The sequence below is a fragment of the Passer domesticus genome, chromosome 1 (assembly GCF_036417665.1).
Source record: "Passer domesticus isolate bPasDom1 chromosome 1, bPasDom1.hap1, whole genome shotgun sequence".
Classification (NCBI taxonomy): Eukaryota; Metazoa; Chordata; class Aves; order Passeriformes; family Passeridae; genus Passer; species Passer domesticus.
In genome coordinates, this window is record NC_087474.1 from 80,517,981 (window position 1) to 80,540,578 (window position 22,598).

At 41.2% G+C, this 22,598-nt stretch overlaps 1 protein-coding gene and 1 long non-coding RNA gene across 5 annotated transcripts in view; one reads left to right on the forward strand and one right to left on the reverse strand.

Moving 5' to 3' along the window:
* LOC135304663 (cadherin-6) overlaps positions 1 to 19,192 on the reverse strand; it is a 103,034-nt gene extending 83,842 nt beyond the window's left edge. For 2 of the 4 annotated variants that reach the window (XM_064427357.1, XM_064427321.1), the window contains exon 1: positions 18,757 to 19,192. The gene's annotated coding sequence lies outside the window, so the exon portion shown is untranslated. Of the gene's footprint in view, positions 1 to 18,381; positions 18,587 to 18,756 lie in introns of those variants that run through there. The other 2 variants (XM_064427339.1, XM_064427330.1) reach the window with 2 other exon arrangements.
* Positions 1,247 to 7,675, forward strand: LOC135304685 (uncharacterized). Its single transcript, XR_010365963.1, has 3 exons — positions 1,247 to 1,359; positions 5,373 to 5,486; positions 7,377 to 7,675. It is a non-coding gene; the product is annotated as an uncharacterized LOC135304685 (long non-coding RNA).
* Positions 19,193 to 22,598: the final 3,406 nt, after the last annotated feature.

Consider the following 22,598-nt stretch of genomic DNA (forward strand, 5'->3'; position numbering starts at 1 on the left):
AATTGCCTGCAGTGACATGTGCTGGGCAAGCTCAGGAATGCCATGAACATATTATTTGGCGGCATGGCCAAGACAACAGAAACTCCTGTCCATTTCCAAAGTTTATTTAATGCCTTACACTTTTTAGGGTCCCTCTTATCCAAAATGCCTTAGTTCTCTGAGGGGCCACAGCAATTGCATCACTGTGTCCTGGCACCCTCGAGGAGCAGCTCCATGGAAGCTGTACAGAGCCTGGAGTTCAGTACTGAGAAAGCACAACACGCACAATTTAGTTACCTCTTAGAAAGTATGTGCCACCACCTCTCCCATGCAGTGGGCTTAATTCCTGGAAAGGCTTATTGGCTAAAGTTAAAAAAAGATTATATTAGAATGTGATTTATCCCTTGAAGTTTTTTTTTTACAAGTAAGCAAATGCAAAACAAACAAACAAAAAAACCTCAAAAAACAAACACCCCCCCAAAAAAAAATGATGCATTTTACTTTGTTACTAAATACCTTCTTAAAAATGTGTAATTTTTAAGTGTTTAAAAAGCTATTTTTTTCTCACAAAATAAAGCATAAGGTTATCTATTACCTGAAGCTATAATCAAGTTAATATAACAAATCTGTTTTTTCCCTGCAATCCTATTTCTTCTTGTCCAAGTAATCAATTTTTGGTGACATCACATACTTCAAGGAGAAAACACAGGATGACTCTGCTACAGCAGTACAGCAGAGCAGCAAGGAGATTTTTTTTTTGTCTTGCTCTGCAGTATGTAACTGAAAATGCTTTGAGGGTTAGTCAGCTTTCTTTAAAGCCATGGCCATTAAATAATGTTTTCCCAACCCTTTTTCTGTGTCCTTTCACAAATAGACAAAGGGAGAAGTTACTGTAGCCTGCAGCCCCTTTGCACCAAAAAAGCTGAAGCAAAGGCAACACAGGCAAGACACAAACTTCTCCCGAGTAGGTGTTAGTGGGGAAATATGGATGTGTGGCATTTCATGGGAGGGACCTGGGTGCATGAGGTTACAGAGAGATTATCCTAAAGATGATGCCTTCTGTCTTGTAATCTAGTGATTTCCTTTCCCAGCACAGCAGTTTATTTCAAGAAGAGTACAGTTTAATATCTCTTTGAACATACCATTATTAATGAATGTATTGTAATTAGTTCCTGCTTATGAAGCACTTGGACACAGAGGAACATGCAATTGTTAAGTGCTACAGTCATTATCATTCACCTTTACTTAATACATTTCTGTTTTATTTAGCCACTTGTGACTAAGGCATCCACATGTCTTTGGCCAGGCTGCACATGGGTGAACTAGTGAGATCACAGGAATGGAAAAGTGGAGTCTTGAAATATGCCTTGCTCCAGAAAGGTGAGAGATAATAATAATGCTGGTAATGTAATAAGCAACTAGTTAGCAAGAAGTTATAAATGTTTGCAAGTAAATTTACTGTATTGCCAACCCCAAGTCTCCAAATTAATCGTAAGCTGGACTGACTTAAAAAAACCTCGATATTGTTCTTTTATATTTTTTGCTTTCTGTAGACTTCATGTTTTCAAGGCCTTCTTCACATGAAAGAGCTAAGGATTTAACTTTTTTAGTAAAATCCATGTATAACAGCATCCTTGCCTTAACAGGTCAGAGCTTTAAGAAAATCAATGCTAAGAGTGGACAACAAGGAGTGACATACACAATAAATTTTCAGAAGAAACAAACACCACCAAAAGCCTAAAATATGAAATATTCATTAATTCTAGTCACATAAGCTGACAATTTCCTTAAAATCTATGAATTAAAATCTCAACCTTGCAAAATCATAGAAGTCCACTAATGGACTTAATGTCACCAGGATCTCCAATGGAGAGGCAGGACCAATAATTCAATTTAACTAAGAGTGATTGTAGGTCCTGTCATTTGGCCAGGCAATCTAAATGACAGAAAACATGATCATGTCCTTTTATAAATTTCATTGGATTTGGCTTTTCTTTTTCCTTGGAAGAACACTGATGTTCTTGTCTGATTAACTGAAACTTAAGGCTGAGTTATAGATCTGACTTAGATTAAAGTGGAAGAAAAGTATGTCTGTGTGGGATGAACAGATAAATGCATTCTAGGTGCATATACATCTATTTGTGTGAGGGCAAAAATCAGTTCTAATTACAATTACATGCCATACAGTCTTTTTTTTTTTTACATGCCTGTGATTCTGTTGGGGTATACATCTAAAAAGCTTGTGCACTCTGACAATCTTCAAACCCCAGTGTCCAGGTCTGCAAATACCTATTCCAGTGAGTCATCACCAGCTTAACAAAATAATTTTCCATTGTAAACTTGCAAGTGATCTGCTCTGGGGTATAAAGACCTTAAAAGGCAGTGATAAAATGCACTTTAGGAAAAAAAAAATTGAACTCAGCGTGAGATCACTCATGAAAGGAAGGGCACTGACACTCAAACCCTGAGTTATTCAATTCCTTCTTTAATAAGGGGTTTCTAAGGGGTGGTTGTAAAACTGTATCTTTTGTGCTCCTTTCCTGTTCCTCCTCTATCAGAGGCGATATCACAACTCAAAGTTCTACACTCAAATTTAAAAATGTAGCCTAAATGCATCAGGTACATATTTATATACTGCAGGTCTTTCACTGTATGACTAGAATGTGAGACAAGTGAATTCCACCTTGAGATTAGAGACTTCCCTGTAGTTCTCTGCAGATATGAGAAAACACAGGCCACAGGCTCTTTGAGCAACTCAGGGGCCCAAAAGTACAGGACATTTTCCCGTGATAAATCAGCTACCTCAGAATGTGCTTTTTCTTTTTCCCTTTTAAATTTTTTTTATTAGTGCAATGCTCCTGCAGAATATACACTGTCAGCTTCAGAGGCTGAAGGTTTATTTGTCCACAGAACAGATAAGGGATAAACAGCAGCAATGAGAGTTTATTCAGCCCACCTCACCAAGAAGCCTAGAGATCACTTGGCAGTGCCATCCTTCATGCCACTTCTGCTTCTGGTTCATGGGCGAGCGCCACTGAAGTTCTCAACAGATGATGCTATTAGTACAACCCACTACTATTTACCTTTTTTTTTTTTTCTGTATGAAAGGGAATAAAATACTTGTTTTGCTTACACAGTCCTGTGAAGAGCCATTAGGTGGTACTAATGGTGCTTTTGACTGCTGGCATCTGCTCTAAATGGGGTTCTCAAGTAGGGGCCTTGAAGGTAGAGGGCTTTCAAACATTCGTTTGCTTGCCAATCCCCTGAGGAATAACAACTACATCCTGAAACATGTGTCACACCAGCCAGCAAGCCAGGTATCCTCAATGGCAGAGTAACACTTTATTGAAAGAGACAGGCAAGTGAGGGAGAGCTGTGAAATAAAGATGCAGAATTTCTTGTGAGGCCTTTTAAAACACTCTTACTGAACTACCTTGTCCAGGCAGCATGTTTTAAAAACTTTTGGAGAGTATTTTATTCTGTCCAAAAATATCACTCCCCCAGAGTGATTTATCAATCCATCATACTGCAGGAAATATATAAATTCTAGGAGTCCCTCCTTTTCTTTTTGAAGAGACAGAATTTTAGATGTAAAATACAGGCATTTCCTCTCCAAATTCTTATCCTTCCACGTTTCTTGTGTTCACATAGTGTATTTTTTTCCAGTGCCAGCAGCCTGAATAGTAATGGTGTAGGACATGCCAGACAGTCACACAGTACTTGTCCTGAGCAGGAGTCTGGGTAAAATGTTCATTCCTGTATCTGTAAGAACACAAGAAACAAGAAATGCTCATTCCTTTGTCTAGATTCCTGTGTCCACTGGTGTTATAACTTTAATATTTTAATTGTGTTTGGGTCTTTTTTGCCCTGATAGAAGAAAAAAATCCACTAGACAACCAAAATATCCTTTACAGTGTGAGATGGTTCCAGATCATTTTCCCTCTTTGCTTGTGGCTTTTAAAGAGATCATTTCTGCAAGGAGCTAGGATTCAGCATCCTATTTTTGGCACAGTGTCCACGCTTCTGACTTTGCATGGGAAGGGTTAGAGCTGAGAAAGCAAAGCTGAGTATTTATATCACATAGGTATGTGAGCTGTGCCTAGAGCCAAGCAGTACAGAAGACTTGCACTGTATAGGTAAGCACCCCGTTCTGCACAGTGGACAACAACCAGAAGGCTGCCTCTGTGAAAACGTATTCTGTCTTTTTGGCATCCTTTCAGGCAGGCAGAAACAATGCACAGCACAAATGTTCCAAAGCATCCTCTGCAGTCACAGAGGCCTGTTCTCTAGCTGGTAAAGGCAGTGACAGTTCCTTAAAGTTACTAGCTTTAGACATGGATTTACTCCAAATTAAGGACTTGGCCGAGATTTTTTTTTCTTTTTTTTTTTTTTTTAATGCATTAGCAGATAGCAAATATGCACTGAGCACAGAAAAACTACTGGTTTTTGAGGGCAATGGTTGCTTGCAATGCTAATTTGGGGCTTTATGTTTATGCAAGCTAACCTGGAGGGACACATTTCAGAGCTGGGTTGAAGGCACAAGAAGACTCAAGCAGCAAAGTGTAGATACCAGTAACCCATTTAAAGCCGGGTGTGTGAATGCAGGCTTGGGTGTCTGCTCGTTCTGAAGAGATTCAGAAAATAAGGCAGGAGCAGATGTTAAGAGATCACAACTTTATATATTTCCCTCATTCAATCATGTCAAGATGTGACCATTTGCAAAACTTTCAAAATAGGAAGGTACTTGGCTTTATCTTTGGATTCTGGCTAGCTGACGCTCCACTGCAAGCTGATGTCCACATGAGAACATTTTAAAGCACTGTTGTGTAGTGGAAATCAACTAGTAAGGAGCATCCAAAAGCAGATACTGAGAGATGTTTACAAACCAGGTGCTGACAGACTGGTTTTTGACGGGTATACCATATCCATATTTGCAAACTGTGATGACACAGACAACCTTTCCCTCCAAATTCTGTTAACTTTGCTGCAGAAAGTAACCTGGGGTAACCACAAAATAGCTATTGACCAAGGCTGAACAGCTTATATAGTTCCAAGAGTGTAGTCACAGAATAGGAATAAAATTAAAATCAAAGCTCAGAGAAGAGGTCATTTTCCTGGCAACAATCCTACCCACAAATACAGGGGAAAGATGTGTCATTCTCAGAGCAAAATTTATCCTCAAGACAACTGAAGTCACATAGTATGGTCTCCTGTGACTCCCATCAAATATTTTGACCTCACTTTTTATTTCTTACTTCTTTCTGTTGTTTTCTTTAAAGAACTGTGATATTCTGTATTATGCCTGATACCATGCTGTTCCTACACATAAGACATTCTTGTGTCTGTCTTGTGGTCAGACCTCTTTTTTTTTTTCTATTTCTGATTCATTTAAGGGAACCATGAAACCATTTTTGTGAGTGAAAAATCACAGACCTCACCTGCAAATTCTGTGTGCAGAAGACTTTAAAACCATTCCAGTGGCTACAGAATGAATCACAATACTGCAGGTATTCAGCTATCTTTTTAAATAAGTATGCTTTAATTGGACAAAAGTGTAGCTGACATGTTTAACTCACACATCTATTATAAGGTAGAACTCACTTAACCATTCTCTTCTAATATGATTTCCTGTGAAGTTAGCCATATTTTGGTCAAATAATCCTGCAGCTAAGACTGATTTCTCTGAACATATTTGCCAGCTGGGACTCTATTAGGTTAGAGCACTGCTTCCCACAATTAGGACCTGTGGACATTAATGTCATACAAATAAATAGGTGTTGCTGTAGAATATATTTGGTAACTACTTCACCGCACAGATTAAGTATGGACTATCCACTCACACTGTTGATTTCTGTGTCTCTGGCCACAGAAGTCCCATGATATTTCTCCTGCTCTCTAGATACATGGCTGAGGATTTTTTAATAGGAGAGAGAGAAGAGAAAGTGGGGAGACCTGACTGCTCTAAGTTCCTGGGCATGTCCACTGTTGATAATTTATTCATGCATTTTCTTCTGCTTCCTTGGTCTGGTTTTTCAGCTCATATTTATCATTTCAGGTCCTTGGAAGTCAATGGAATAATATTCATTTGTCCTCTTTTGACTGAGAATATGACTAGATAAAATTTTAGTCAGAACTGAAGAATAAGCTAGAAACTTTGAGTGTTGTTAATCCAGCATCTAAGGGGCTTATTCTTCTCAGGTACTGCTCCCTGATTCAGCACAATCTTTTGAGCATTTGTTTAAATCCCTCTGTCAATAATGACCCACAAGCACAGGCCGAAGGCAAGTGTCACAAGAAAATATTCAGACTGCACTTCTTGGAGCAGATTACTGAAATGTGAATGCAGCTCTAAAATTCAGCTCTTAAATTCAGCTTAGCACATCCTGAAAAGCCGGGAAAATGAGAAATCTTTCTCTGAATGTAGTAATGCTTGTTTCTGCTCTGAAGAACCAGCAATTTTCAGATGATGGCTCTCATATTTTAAAACTTAAAAGCCCTTAAGACCAAGACAAAAACCATGCAACTGGTCATAAGAAAAACAATGGACATGCTGAGAGTTCAAGTAATCTAATGAAGATCCTTAAAAATATCAACATTTCTTCAGAACCTTTTTGTGTCTTACTGACTAGAGAAGCTCAGGAAAACTAAAATAATATCTCCCTTGCTGTGAGCCGGTGGAGCTCTTAGTCCCTAGCTGACAATCTTTTCCCTTAGCTCTACACGCTATGACCACCACATCCATCCCTTCGTGACATGAGTGTTAAATTCACTGAAGAGTATCAGAAATGGAAATACACAGGGAAAAAAAAAAGCCACACAATTTTCTAAGGCAGCTGAACTTAGAAAAGACAGTCAATGGGGGAATTAGGACAGTTTGAAAAGAGGTAACAGAACAGGCCATTGTTACTATTTTCTATTTGAACATTAAAACAAAAAATGATTTAAAAAAAATCTTTGCCAGAAGTAGAATAAATTCCACTCCGCTCCACTAAGCTGCATGTCTTTGGCCTGGTTTCTTGTACAGGAGAGTGAACAAAGTTTGGCCAGCACATTTAGGTATCTACTCCTCAACCCATTCCCACCTGGTAGCATGCTTCTTTCTGGGTCCGTAAGAGCAAAGAGCAACAACAGAGCTCCTGCTCTGTTACACCCCAGAACATAGCAGCAGAAACACCCTCTGGTCCTCTCCTAGCAGAGGTGGAACAGAAGCAGCCTCATAAGCGCGACTGGGAGGCTTATAAAAAACTGAGGTACTGGGAAGGAGTTGCACAAAGTGAATGTCAAACAGGAAAATTTCCCTCTGGGAAGGTATGTCAGGCGAGCCTTGGTCCTGTACAACTGGATTTTACTCCCCAAAGTAATGTTAGCCGGACAACATTCAACTCCTGGTCTTGCAGATCTCAGCCTGACTGCCAACTGCAGATCACCCTCTGTCCCAATGGACTTCAGTGAAGAGCAACTGAGCCCAGCATGAGACAAAAACCACGACTTTGCAGGATCAAGCCCATCACAGGATGCAAGAAGCAAGTTGTCCCTCTGACACGTGTATGGGGATGACGTACCAACAGATCAGCACAACAAACTGGCGCTTGGAATATTCACAAAAGCAACATTTCAGAGGCAGTAATAATAATAATAATAAAAATAATAAATAATGAAAATATAAACCTGGGTATGGTTTCTCTTAGATGCAAATCAAGATTTAAATATAAAAATGATAGGCTTCTGTTAATCCTTCTTAGGAAGTCATAAATTGTTAATCAGACCTTAGGCAGTGTTGTTTAATACCAACTTTAATAAAATAGCTGCCTGAAGCAGAAAGACAGTTGGGATCCTGACTCTAAAACTTTGGTAACCTCATCCACTTTTTCGTAGCCTCAGGCTCTTACACTACCATTGATACTAACTCTTTTGAAATATGCTCATTTTTTAGGTTGCTAAATTATTAAACACCTTATTAGTTGAAAGATTAGATGGAAAAAAGTCATCTCTGTATGACGGAAAATGGATTGGAAGAGGAAGAAAAAGTTGAGGGAATATTTACATAAAAGATACAGCTCTGTTGTTGATATACAGAGGTAATCCATAATCCATAATTCATTTAAGAAATGAACCCATCAAATTACATAACTACGCATGACAAATTGCTACTGTTCAGCTATCCTACAATAAATTACAAGGAATCATTCCTGTCAAGAGTGTATTTTGTTTGAGACTAAAAAAAGCAATGTCGCTAGAAGGTTGTTTTCCCTCTTGTTCCATAGGATTTGTCTATCACATACAATCTCTCACACTTCCACCATATAATTTGATTGGGGTAGAAAAAGCTCCTTTATGTGGAGTCACCACAAAGTCTCCAAAATTAAAACTGCTTTGAAAATTGCAAGAAAAGGGGAAAGGACGAAAAGGAAGAATGTTTCTTCCTCATTATTTCTTGGTACTATTTGTCAGTCAGGTGAGCAGATCTTTAGAGTAAAAAAATAAGAAACAGTAATTTCCTGAAGTGTGATGTCTTTTTAGTGTATGTCCAGAGCAGCTTGTTAGCATACTAATTGTTTCATTTAATATGCAATACAGAGCATACTTACTACTTTGAAGTGCTTATTCATGATGTCATGGATATTAGTGTATATTTCTTAATTACAAAACAGAACAATCTTTCCTCTCTCAACCTACACTTTCTGCTGCTCTGATTGGTTTCTCTAACTAGCCAGAATAATCATTTTGCTACACAGAAGCAGAAAAGGGAAAAAAAAAGTAAACAATTTTAAAAGCCATTTTAATTTAATAACAAATTGGAAGCTGTATTCTGTGTTAAATTAGCACTGCAAGCCTCATATCAATTCAAGGCAAGGTTCCCTGTTCGTTACTGCTTAATTAATCAGTCCTGTTTCCATCTAAATGAAAAGTTTTCTCTCCTCCCTATCATCTCTAACATCTCATTTCAGGCAGCATATCAAGTTAATCTTGCTTACATTAGCAACTTATTTCTAATGGCTCAGTTCAATTATTTGGTTGGAGCATGGTGTTAATAATGCCAAGGTTGTGGGTTCAATCCCTGTATGGGCCATTCACTTAAGAGCTGGACTTCAAAATCCTTGTGGATCCCTTCTAGCTCAGAATATTCTGTGATAATTCATGCTATCCCAGTTTGCAGATGAATTCTGCTTAGTCTCTGCTTTGTTTTGGGCAGCTTGGAGTCAATGGTAAAACAGCAATCGCAAGAGCAAGCTCATCCATCCTTGTGATGAACCCACTATGTGACAACAAACACCTACTTCCAACACACTGAAGTCTTTTGAACTTTTGGCTTCCTGGTGTGCCTTGTCCTTCCTGAGGAAACATGTCACTTAGAGACATGGTTTAGTGACAGACTTGACGGTGCTGGGTTCACTCTTGGACTTGGTGGTCTTAGCGGTCTTTTCTAACCTAAAACATTCTATAATTAGAACATGCACAGGGCTGAGCAAAGAACAATTATCTTATAAAACAACAGACGAGTATATAACATTCCCATGGAAGAAGAAAAATCTGTAAGGGAAGGAGAATATGGGAAGTTGGGTGATATCTGAAAGCATGTCCTCATTAACCTTTATGCAACATATCCTGGAAATAAAGCTGCAATAAGCATGAGTCCTGCACTACCATCAGTAGTGTATATAAAGAAGTATCAAACATTCCACCACGTCATCTTTGAAGGAAGTGAAAAATAGGACTTGAACACCATCTGGTTGAATATCCTCTGCTTATGCTGACCTCACCATTCCCAGAGCTGGAAACTGCTGCTGCCATAATTTGGTCCTTTCTACCACCAGCAGCAAAGCACTCTAACTGTGGGACTTAACAAAAGACCTCTGGTATTTTGGATTGCACCAAGCTGGCCCCAGTCAAACACCTACTGCAGTTGCTCATACATGCTCGTCTCTCCATTTGCCTTGCTCAGTTCAGCCTTCTTAAGTAAGTTTTCTGGCTGCTCCTAATGCTGGGATACCTGCCTGTCCATGCCAGGATGCCTGTTGTTAAACTGCAACCACCCCAGGCACCACCATGGCTCCAGCAGCTCCCTCTGTTGAGACCCACAGCCTCTGAGACGTAACAGATACTTGCTCGGGTCAGGGCTCAAAACTAAATCTGAGCTTGGGTGTCTGCAGCTCATGAAGGCTGTTTTTAATGCCAGCTTGACAAATATAAGTACTTCTGCAATAGACACAAAATACATAATATTGTGTGACCGTTCCAAGAGGATGAAACCTGTTTTTCCTGAATAATTCCAGTATTTACTTTTGCTCATCCGGGACTCAGGATGTTATTGCAACAGGGAAGAAGGATGTGCAGCATATTTTAACCTTCTAGATTTGCAGTAACCAGCCTCTGACCTCACATTTACCAGCCTGGTTGAAATTACAACCTGCTGCCAAGGAAAACTCTGTCATACATTAAAGTAACTCCAATATCAAGTAGCTTTAAGATATCTGACAAATGAATTACGGTGGATTAATGAGAAGCTGCTTCAGTAATCCTGCAAAATAGACCCTTACATGTTACAATATGGTAATGCATTTCATTTAAGAGCAATATAAATTATGTGCTGAGAAAAGTGGGAACCTCTTCTTGTGTTGTTTTGTTGTGTTTGTTTTTTTTTTTTTCCAAGAGGAAAAGAAATTCCTCCTATAAATCAGAGTGCACACTTCTGTTTCTGATGGGAAACACCACTCTGAAAAGCACTAAATTTGAAAGCTGCTTGAGATTAGATTGTCTGCAGAATTGTCCTGATGGCTGTAGATATTAATACATATAATACACTGGACCAGGTGTTTTTTCAGATGCTTATGCTCTGCTTCCTCTTAAGTGCAAATGACCTGAAGACACAGGCACCAGGAGGAAGAATCTGAGCTAAGAATTGGTTTTAGAGATGCAGCACACAGTGACACTTGCACAAAGGAGGAATCTTCCCATTACATGCCAGCAGAAACAGCCAGGAAGTGCAAATCTCAGTCCAGTCCTCTCTATCCCCTCTGCAACTGCTGATGGGAGCTGACAGAGACTGCAGAGAATCTTCTCCATGCTGTACAGATGATCAAGGCGATCTGCTGGCATCAGTGGGAAATGATGGTTATTCCTTACACAGGTTTTCTTTCCATCCCCATTTAGTGTAGTCCATTATTTAGGGATACAAATTATATAAACATTTGGCAGTCATGTTGTGGTCACCATGAAAATAATTGCAAAGTTGTAAACGTTTCATTACAAACCCTGACATCTTGATCCAGAACAACACTCAAATATTCAAACAACCTTGTAGGCTTCAGTGTAGTTTATTAGTACTTTTAAAAGCAAACTGTTCTGGGACCAGGTATGATAAGTCAGAGAGAAGAACATGCTTTGTTTATGGCAGAAATAACTTGGTAATTATCAGCAGTGAAAAGGGAAATACCATAGCAGAGCATTCATATTATTTAGACTTAAATGGAGTTTAGATGAAATACAGGGTTTTATAAAACTGGGTGGCACAGCATGAATTGCTTAAAGGGATGTGGCTGGTGGACTTAAGTGTTGCTTCTGCATCTTTTTTCCCTTTCAGCCCTGACAGCTAAATTGAGCACCAATTTCACAAAAGAAATTTGCTCCCTGAAAGAAATTCTACCTCTATATATTCCTGCTCTGTGATCTGCCAGGGCACTCTTCACACTATGAAAGTGAGGAAATAGGTTCTCTTGAATTCTTGTAGAGCTTGATCAGTTTGTCAGGCCAGCTCCAAAAGCATTAGGTCATAGTAGGTGGCACAGAGCTCAGGACCTGATACTGCTTCGATCTAAACTGGCCACATAACTTTTAAATTTAATGCGTCTTTTTTATGTGTCTCTTCCTACTTCTCCCTCTATTTTATTTACACTGAGATCAATACCCGTGTCAGGGGTTTTGGTGTACACCATGTCCTTATTCAAGTAACTTCCCTTTGACTCACCTTCATATCTATGTGCTAGGAATACTACTCCTTAGATATTTACAAAGCAAGGGTGCTTTGAAATGAATTCATGCAGGCATGGACATGAACAAGAGATAGTGTGGATATGACCTCTGGCTGCCCCAAACCACAGGGAGCAGCATGCAGAATAGTCAGCCTTTTATGAGATTTCTTTTTTATCCCCTTCTCTCCCACAGGCATAAGTAGGTGGGAATGTATGAGGCAGGGAATGGTAAAGAAACTTTGTGTCCAGTCCAACTCGGCCAATGCAGAGAGGAAGGTCATTGCCACCTTGCTTGGGGACAGCTCAGATTACTTTCTCCTGGGAATAAGATACTCAAGTCTTGTCTCAGACAGCTCTGGAGCTACCCAGCTCCCCCCCCTTCCCCACCATAAAAAACATGGCTGAACAAACAATCAAAAAACATCCAGAAAATGCTTTGGGGAGAGAGTGTCAATGCAGATGCAAAGAGTCCTTGAGAAAAATAATTGGCTTTCTTTTGGATGAAAAAAAGAGACCCAAATCTGACTTTTTCCCCCCCATCCATTCTTTGATCAGCTGCAACAACTGAAGAGAGCAGGAGAGAGGTAGGCAGGTTGACTGCAAGCTGTACTTGCTATATGAGCCTGGTTCAGCATCCCTGCTGTGTTATGATCTCCTCCTGTAACCTGGGGCAAGTCACTCACCTGCGTGGTGATTTGCTTCCCCTGCTGTAAAACATGGCCAATTATACAGGCCAGCCTCATAGTGGGGCCATGTGGTGAAGATGTGGAATTCTGGAATACTTGAACAGCTTTTGAGTGAACTACACCTTGTCCCTTACTTGAAGTGAGACTCCCAAATGTGCACAGAGTACCTGTGGGTTCTTGGGGAGGGCGGGTTTTGCAGACTACGCTAAGCTATACAATTTTCTTTTTGTCCATAAAGACACTTGTGTCAAATAATGATTGCCAGACTAATGACACCCTAAAATTACAAACCACCAGGCACTCAAAGTGAATCAATTCAGTGAGGAAACAGATTTCACCTGAGTCCTCAGGGCAAAACTAAAAGCAACTGTGCTTTTAATTATTTTTGCTATGGTATTGGATCTAAGAGGATGAGGGAGGAGGAGACCTCTTTCTGAGAGAGAGGGTTTTCCCTGGAGTGAGACTCAGTACGAACGCTGGCCCCAGTGCTGCAGTGTCAGCACCCCAGCTGGGGCCCACGGGCACAAGTGGTTCTCCCACCATTCCACGGTCTCTCATGCAAGTCTGGATCACCATGACCTTCAATGCTAAGTGGAGTTACCATCAGAGGTAAGTATTCTCTTTGAGTTTGGTGTTACCCTCACAACAAAGCAGAGCTACATGGTAATGATCGTGTTGATTAAGCAGCCTTTGTGCTTATAGAAGCTATTAGCTGACAATTGTAATGAGGGAACAGGCAGCTCTGCTTTCCACCAGACAGGCACGAACCTGCAGTACCTGGGGAAACTTGACTAGTGTTTAATTTTTGTGCTAATTTTCAGTTCCTGCTGACCCTTCTCCTAGGTCCTCCTGCTCTGACTCTGCGATTAGATGCAGAAGTGGGAATGCTGGAAAGATACACCACCTATTATCTCAGAGGCTGCTGTAAACATTACAGCATGATAATGAAATTAATTTAGCTGAGAGGAATTACGGTACCCAGTTAGTCCAGGACGGATCTCATTCATAAAGTGCTCTCTTCTGTGCGTTGTGGTGTGTCACCAGGAAAGAGCTAAGGGGTTATGATGGGTATTTATGTTGCAAATGAAATCTAATAGTCACACTCTGGCTAGAATAAAGCATTTTCTGACTGTATATAAATATATATGCATATCCTGACAAGACAGGCTAATTAACCCATAAAATATTTGCCCACAATGCCAGAATAAGGCCATTATTGAACAAGTTACTTAAAACATAGCAAGGCTGGCAGTGTTCTTGAATGAGACCAGATGGAAATGTATATGCACTTTTTGTCTATGTGCCTGGTGAAGAGGAGGGTATGGAGAGGATGTCTTGTGGCTGGGTGTAAAGAAAGATAATGCAGTATCACTTATCTTGGATGTTTCACCATGGTGCTATCAAGTGCTCTGGCACCATCACAATTAAGCAATCACTTCTTTGCTTAAAGATTTTTTTTGGAGATCCAACATCTTAACTCAGGAAGGACACCATGCCAGTTGAGCGTTTTTCATCCTGACAGGGCTCACAGGCTCCCCTCACCCTTCCCCATCAGCATTGATCCTCACTGCTGCTCAGAGGGTTGCAGCTGTGGAGGAAACAATGCTTTCTGGTTTGTTTTGAGAGAGAAAAATACTCAAGGAGCAGGCAGTTCCACAAGACTGGATGTACCAACCAATAACATTAATTCACACCACTCTATAAACGCTCCTGAAATTCAGTTATCCTATTTTCTTCTGGGAATGCTCTTGCTAACAAACAAACAAAAGCATAAACTCAAATATTTACAGTCTTTATTTGGGCCTTTCAGTGCCAAATGCACAATCAGGAAAATACAGTGGAAGACCACAGTGGCAGCGAGCCCCACCTGGAATAAGGAGATGGTCACGGGTACAAAGAGGGATAAGTCTGCCTGAAATGGGATGGGGAAGTAGCTGATGGGTGATCAGGATTAGGAGACACAGCAGTGCCCTAGAGAAGCTTAGGAACCTGAACCTGGATGGACTCCCAACACATATCAGCCAGTCATTTGGGAAGAACTAAAAAGAGACTTAGGCTGAGATTTACAGCATAGAAAGCACAACTGGATAGGAAGAACTCACACTCGAACTTTAAAAATGCTTTTATCCAGCACTTTCCCCACCTAATTTCACTGCAGCAACACTCATAGCACAACCCAGAGGATGACTTTTTCTGCTGATATTTTGTATTAATTATGCATTCTTCAAGGGTGTTTTTAAAACAGGGAGTAATAATCTGCCCTATACCTTTTGTTAAGCAATAAAGACAACTAAAAGCTGCATTTAATACTAAATGTTCACACTACATCTCATGTCTCCCCATCCCAAATGAAACAAGGCAAGATGCCATACCTTTCTCCTCACACAGCATAGTATTTTTCAGACCCCTTGGAAAGGTCTGCTATGACTAAGCATGCAGCATGAGCAAACCAGCTGCTACTGGATTTTTATCTCAACCAGAACACATTTAAACTTGAGAATGGTGTTTATACTGCAAACCGAATCCTGCATCGAGTCAGCAGAAGAGATTCGCTCTGTGTGCGACAGAACTCTTCACTGTGCACAGGATAGGGGACTCACTTAAAGATTTACATTGAAAAGATCCTGAATTTGGCCCCACCGTGGCAGTCAGGATAACCACAACTGAGTTTATCAACCCTGTTTCTAAGAGCATTGAACCCAAGAAATTATACAGGAAAAAGAAACAGAAAAAAAGAAGTAAACCCCAAATGATGCAAAGCCTTTTAAGACACAGGAACAGTTACCGCAACTAACTAGGTCTTCAAGAGGTTAATGAAGAAGTCTCCCTAACACCCAGCTTCCAAGGCACAGCCCTTCCCACATGCTTATGATAATCAAAAGATACTGAAAACCAATTCTACTTCATTCTGGTATAATTGCAGCAGAGCCACTAGAGGAATTGTAACCATTATGTAAGATGAGGCACCATCACAGTGGGGCCTGCTGCTTCAAATGCATTCTACCCACTCTTTTTTATAGATTTCAGCTACCTTTCATTTTAGTAATTAGCCACTATTTCCAAGGAGATCCATAAGTAATTTCCTGCACATCTTGAACCATAATGCTGCAAGATTGCGCTAGAAAGGTAACGTAATTTAAAAATAGTCAACAAAGGGCAGGTGACACAGTGAAAAGTTCAGTTAAGCATGAGACAGCAACCATCATTTCATTTAACAACAGATAAATGTTGCTTGACCACCACACAGCACACAAGCAACCACCAGAAAATCCAACAGTGGTTCCTTCTAAACCCCAAAACGCTGCAGGAGTCTATTAATAAGCGGCATGTCAGCGTGCTGAAAACTTCTTCAGTCAAAGCAAAAATGATGTAGCACACTTGAGGGGACAGTGGACTGGAGGGAGGCTCCTGTGCAGAGGAGCCCAGTATGCCCTTGAGAAGAGGGCTGCTCAGGATCTCAGCTGGTGAGAGCACAGGCACATTCATAACTTCTATCAAGTTCACATTAGTTTTGAGATCTTCTGCAGAGAGCAGGGGAAAAAAACCCCCACATTTCTTAACATGTGTATGTTTTGCTTTGAAGGAAGTCTCTCAACTAAATATTATTGAAACAGCAGATGGCAAAATGCAAACTTTATGAAAGGGAAGGCTGCCTTGAGCGGCAGGTTACTGCTTGCATGAAAGAGCTGTGCAAGGGAAGAAGGGAGGGAGGAAGGGAGGGAGAGGGAGAGAAGAGTCAGAAGTTAAGATGCACATTTCTACCCGAACAGCTTGGTTAGAAAATTATGACCATGTCTATAAATGTAATCTTTAGAGTGCTGGCATGGAGATATGCAAGAGCTGTGAACTGGTGTGAAAATTAAAATACCTAGAGGGATTAATAAATCCCTATGGGGACCCCAGTTACTTAAATGGCTGCAAAGGATAATTGCAGAGAGCTACAACAGGACTGAATCAATGCCATTTTCCCTGGGTTAAAAAAAAAAAAAAAAGTATTGCTGCTGCTCTGATTACGTTATTCTGAAAAGACTGGCTGCCTCCCTCAGCTCAAAAGTCAACTGCAAACCACTAGAAATACGTCCAGAAAGATTATGGTGTAGCTGAAAGCCAGAAGCATGTGAGATTATATATTTACTGGTGCTGTGTCAGATAACATCTGAGAGGAGAGGAAAAAGAGATTCAGCTTTGCAGTCTTTATTAGCATGTTTGGGCTCTTTAGAGGAGCTATCCAATTGTGTCATTGCTGCCAGGCCTTTAAAACTGTATATATCCATGATAAAGGAATCTACTTAATCTTGATCACAAGCCTTGGAGCCCTACCCGACTCTCCTGTGACATGCAAACTTATTGCCTTTAAACAGGAATTAGAAAAAAAAGAAATGAACAGGGATGCACCATTACTCATAGCATTATATTGCTCAGGAACAGATGTTAATCAATTTTATGGAATGTTTTAAGTAACATGCAAGTACTTTTGTAAAGAACTGTCTGCATAGTAGAGATTTCAGCCCAGCAAATACAGGAGATAAGCCTTTATCTTGACTGGGAGAGCTATGTCTATTTTGATTAAAACCAAAGAGGTCTGTACAATCAAGCAATTTTATTCCCTCGGAATTATGTCATTTCCAGAATGCTACTACACACGGTCCTGTGACAAAAGGGAATGGAAATAACCTTGCTCTTGATTGTAATGTTCTCCTTGCACAAATGTTCATGCATGTAGCTCACGAGGTACACATGCAGGATGTACATTCCATCCTCAGAGATTCTTGAATAGACAAGAATGTACTCTTTATTCCAGTTGTGCTAGAAGAACAGTAAATTTGGAGAAAGGACTGACCTTACACTCTGTAAGTAATTTGTGCTACTCAATTTCTCATGCACTGCTAACAGAACTTTAAAATCATAAAACACACACAAGTAAAAGGAAAAAGGTGCCCTATCTTCTCAATTTGTATAAAAGTAGAAACTGTGCTATCATGCTGGGAGTAATTTCGGTCGTTAAACTTCTCCAACCTTGAATGTCATCAGGAGTTACTTAGGTGACCATCCACTTGCACTTAAAAAGTACTGCATTTAACTCTCCGTAAAATATGGATTTTATTGCAGCAGTGACAGGATCCTTTCCACAGCCACTGACCTCTACTGCTATTGCTTATCTCTTGACTCGACCTTCTGCATAAGAATACACAGATGTAGTATGCAAACTCTTTTCCCTGTGCGTGCAGGTAAGTAGGTGTCACATACATATGAATACAAAAATAGTTCAACCTAGCTGACACAGAAAGTATGTTACCAGCTCCTTAGAAACATTTACTACACCACCAAATTCAGTGCTTGCTTTCTGCAATTACCCAACTTCTTTCCTGTAAAAATGCCTATACGCCTACCCTCTTACTTCCACCTCCTCCAGCACTCCTCAACCCGTTCTTTTATCAAATAAAAGACTTCACATTTGTCAATTCCTGTAACGCCCCCCGATCTGCTCGCTCTGCCCCCTTCTTTTCACTGAGGGAGCGCCTCATTTCAACTGTGCTCTACATTCAGTTCTGTACTTTGCCTCGGATTTCGCTCATGATCAGAAAGGCTTTGCCCTGTACTCATTTCAAAGCAACTAGGCAGTATCAAGAAACAGAGACAGACTTTGAAAATTATTATGTTCTAATTATTCATCCTTTTGCTGTTGTTATTACTAATTATTACTGTTATTCCCTTCCAAGCACACACGACCCTTCTCCCGCTCTCACCACCTCTCCTCGCCCGAAGTATCTTGCTGGCGATGACAATCCCAGGAAAACGCCGCATCCCTTCGCCTGACTTACAACGCCAGCAAAACGTGGTCCCCGCACGCCCCTGAGCGTCGGGCAGGGCGCGGAGCTCCGGGGGGGTCACCCCGGCGCGGCGGCGGGGGCAGAGCTCTCCGCAAGGCAGCTGCCAACTTTGCGAAATAAGTGCTGTCCCCCTCCTCCGTCATCACCCCCCCCCCTTAATTAGCATTCCCAATAAGCACGGCAGAAAGAATAAGAAAAAAAAGGAGCAGGGGGTGGGTGGGAAGCAGAAGGCGGCTGGCTGGTGAGAGCTACAACTTGTCCCTCCAGAGGTGCAGAGCCGCATCTCCTTACCGGCGCGCAGGGACGAGGCGGCCGAGCCTCGCCCGGGTCGGCGGCGCGGCAGCGCAGCTCCCCGGCCCCTTCTCCCGCCGCTCAGCCTCCCCGCCTCGCACTAGGGCTCCTGCTCGGCCAGCAGCACTTTTTAACTCCGGCATGCAGGCAGCCCGAGCCGAGGGGGCTCTCTATCTGATTGGTTTCCATTCACTGCTCCTGATTAATAAAAAAAAAAAAAAAAGAAAAAAAAAAAAAAAAGGAGGAGGGGGAGGGAAGAAGAAGAAGAAAAAAAAAAAAATAAAGCCAAACTCCTCCCTCTCGGCTTGGCTCCCTGGCAGGCGCGCACACACACCCGCACATACGCGCACCCGCACCCCTGGCGCCGGCGCTGCGGCTGCCGGGGCTGCCGCACTGGGGCCGGGGGGGCGCGGAGCGGGCGCGGAGCCGATTCCTCCGGGCGGGCAGGGATTTGCAACTGAATGCGGTGGGAGGGCAGAGGAGGAGGGTTGTGCCAGCGAGCCCCCCTTCCCCCCAGAGAGCAGCTCCGTGCCTGCGGTGGAGAGCAGCCAGCTTCTTCCCAATCGTTTGGTAGCGATAGCTAAAGCGGAATAAAATCGGGGGAGGGGGGGGATAAAGAGGAGGCCGACGCACGCTTTTCTCTGTTGTGAACTGTGTGCTTGTGCTGTGCGGCTTCTCATCCTCTGAGCTGGTCTTAAGTCCTTCTCTCGACATCTGAGATGCCCCGCTGGTCTTTTCCCACACTTCCCAGGAAGTTCCTGGACTTGATGAATCAAGATATTTCGGTGAATTATTAATGGAGATGACACTTCGTGGTCGCATGTAGCGGTTTCTATATGAATGGAAAGCAGCGGAGGGGGATTTTCCAGGTGCCTGCCTTTGCTTGGTCCCTCTCTTCCCAGAGGGCTCCCCATTCAGGAGGTTATGACTAATCTTGATGCAGAACGGACTGCAATCTCAGCTTTTGCTTGTGGGACTCATGAAGCCCCTCTGCAGACATGCATTTTGTACAATCTCTCCCCCCCCCACACCCCCCAACCGCCTAAATGCAGCCTGAATTAAGGCTTTACATTTTCTTAATCTATATTTTTAATTACAAGATGGAAATTGCCACCCAGTTTATTATTTACCTGGCAAGAGTCCACTCCAATTCAGCTGCACGGTGTCCTCTTAAGATTCATAGGAAATGTTGCAAGAAGTGAAGCTTTCTGCCATTTACCTCTCCCATCTCCACCATCTAGGTTTGACCTTTACGATTTTTTTCCCCTGCTAGTAAATCTAAAGTCATCTTGTTTTTCTTTCTTTTTCTCTTCCTTTTTTCTTCCCTTGCTCCTATCCACCTTTCACAATTTCTACATGCTATATGTCTTAAGGATGGGTCTGTGCTGGCTCTAAGCCATCTTTGTGTCCTGTTTCTGGACTATTTCAAGGCTTTTAGTTTAATTTAAATGCCCTGAGCTCCAGGAATTCAGGTAGCAATCTTGCTGCTTGTGCTCAGTACTGTAGCACCATGTTCACAGCACAACTGAAACTGGTGCTGGGTTTGTTGTATATGTGGAATATGTAAAATTTTCTTAAGGAAGGATATTATTTAATGTTTGATCTTTGTGTACTCTTAAGACTAGTCAACAAGAAGGGAGATTTAATCCATTAAACACAGCTAACAAGCATGCTCTAAGTAGTGTCCAGGTGTTAGAAAAACAAATTACTTGTTGATAGAATTACCTTGTTAAGGGTTAGGACCTGACATGCTTCAGTGATCTTGGACCTAGGGGAAGGTTACCAGAGCTTGGGAAGAAGGATGTTCCATTAGTGGACACAAAGAATGCAGAATTTGCAGGCCACAAGGACAACTGGCAGAAGTCCCAAGGTAAGGAAGAAACTAATAAAGATAACTCAGCAATTGTGCTGAAATCAGCTCCAACTGGGTAAAAGGTAATCCTGGCAGGGAGAGATCATGACCACCGACTCATGGACCATCGACCCAAGAAACCCAACAACTCAAGAGAAAGACTGAGAATAAAGATTAATAGATTAATTAGCATGAGAAGCAAGAGAATCATTAACCAATAGAAGATAGGCTACTACTAATCGAGAACTATGTAACTTGTCACCAGTGAACACTAACTCCTTTGTTTGCTGAAATGTATAAATAGTAAAAATTTGGTAGCTTGAGGCACACCAGGCTTGTGCAACTGTGAAATAAATAATCAATGTCTCTCTTGAGTGTGTAATTATTGGCTTGTTGCACACTAGGTAACGAATATGATTTTTGTGGACAACAGGCTCCTTAAGAAAGTCTTCAAGCTATTTCCCACAGACACTGTGTTGGCAGAATTAATGCTTTTAAGGACTATGAATGATACTACAATAGGCAAAGCAGTGTAAAGAAGCTGCATTCTGCTTTGCATATATTTGTGAACTCAAGCAAATCACCCTGAAAACCCGTTTAGGTACCACTGCCATTTTCTGGCCATTTTAGTTTTTCCACAGCTGAGATTTTGCAGCCTGGAGATCATTCTGGTTGCTCTTCTTTGAACTTCCCCTAGTTCCCTCATTATTTTCTTTTTTTTCAGCAATGACAGGTCAGGAACTCAGTGAATATTTGCAGAACATTCCCACGGGAGCTTTCTGGACACAGTCTATCTCTCTTTATGACAGACCACATTTGCAGGCTTTCTTGTTCCCTGCCATATTGCATTGTCGATTCACTGCCCACTCTAACCCTGAGGTCTCCTTGGGCATTATTCATTCCTAGATGCGTCACATTCTGATTAGCCTTAGTAAGGCTGCTTTTATTATTTTATTTTATTTTAATTTAATTTAATTTTTATTTTCTCAGACAGAGTGGAATTAATAATATCCAAGAAGGACATCTGTATTTTTGTTAAAAAGGAAAAGTTAGTGCAGGAACTCTTGTGTTCTCCATAACATGTGCATAAGATATTTATCTTCTAATCAATTATATGAATTTGTGGTTCACAATTTGAAGTCCTTAGCTTTGTGAAGAAAACTTCTTTCATTTTTGAGAGATATTTTCAGGATGATGCTTTTCTTCCTCAGCCCTCTTCTATTGACAGCTATAATGATAATAGAATTAGCAGATTAGATCACATCATTAGCCAGTGAAGAGTCCTGTATACCTGATATATTAGCTGAGTGAAAGGCTCAGCTAGGATTGTGAAAACTGATCAAGACTGGCTGAAAACAACTTCCCTGCCATAAGGTGGAGAATATAAGATGGTTCAAAGAAGAACTGAATGTTGAAGAGTCTAAGACTCCAAGAACGGAAAGGAGACAAACATTGTTTGCAGCTCTTGAACCAATCTTGTACTTGGAAATCAGGTTGAGTACTCAAGGTAAAACAACTGTCTCAATGCCTGTCTGTGACTGTTCTCTTAAGCAAGCATTCCTGCCCATGGACTGATAAGAATTAGCCAGAACAAAGATCCCAAGTGGCAACTTCTGCCTCTCCAGTCACTGTGGATTGCCCAAACCCTTCCGACTGTGACCAAAATGTCCATGAGTCTCAGCCACCACCACAAAAACCAAATACAGTGTGAGCTAGGAATATATGGTGATATTCTCTAAGCTTTTTAAGTGAAATACTATCTCCGAACAATGGAAGATGTCTGTGGGATTTAAAGATTTAAACAGCCACTCATGGTTGAATACGAGCTGCAGTACCTACAAAACAATCTGAATGTCTCACTTGGTAACTCCACACTTCAGAGTTTTCCCAGGCTCTTCCAAAAATAAAGAGGGACCTTACTTTGAATTTATAAAGGGGAAACCTCAGTCTAAGAAAATGTTTCTTCCCTCTTTTCTGCTTTTCTTTTTTT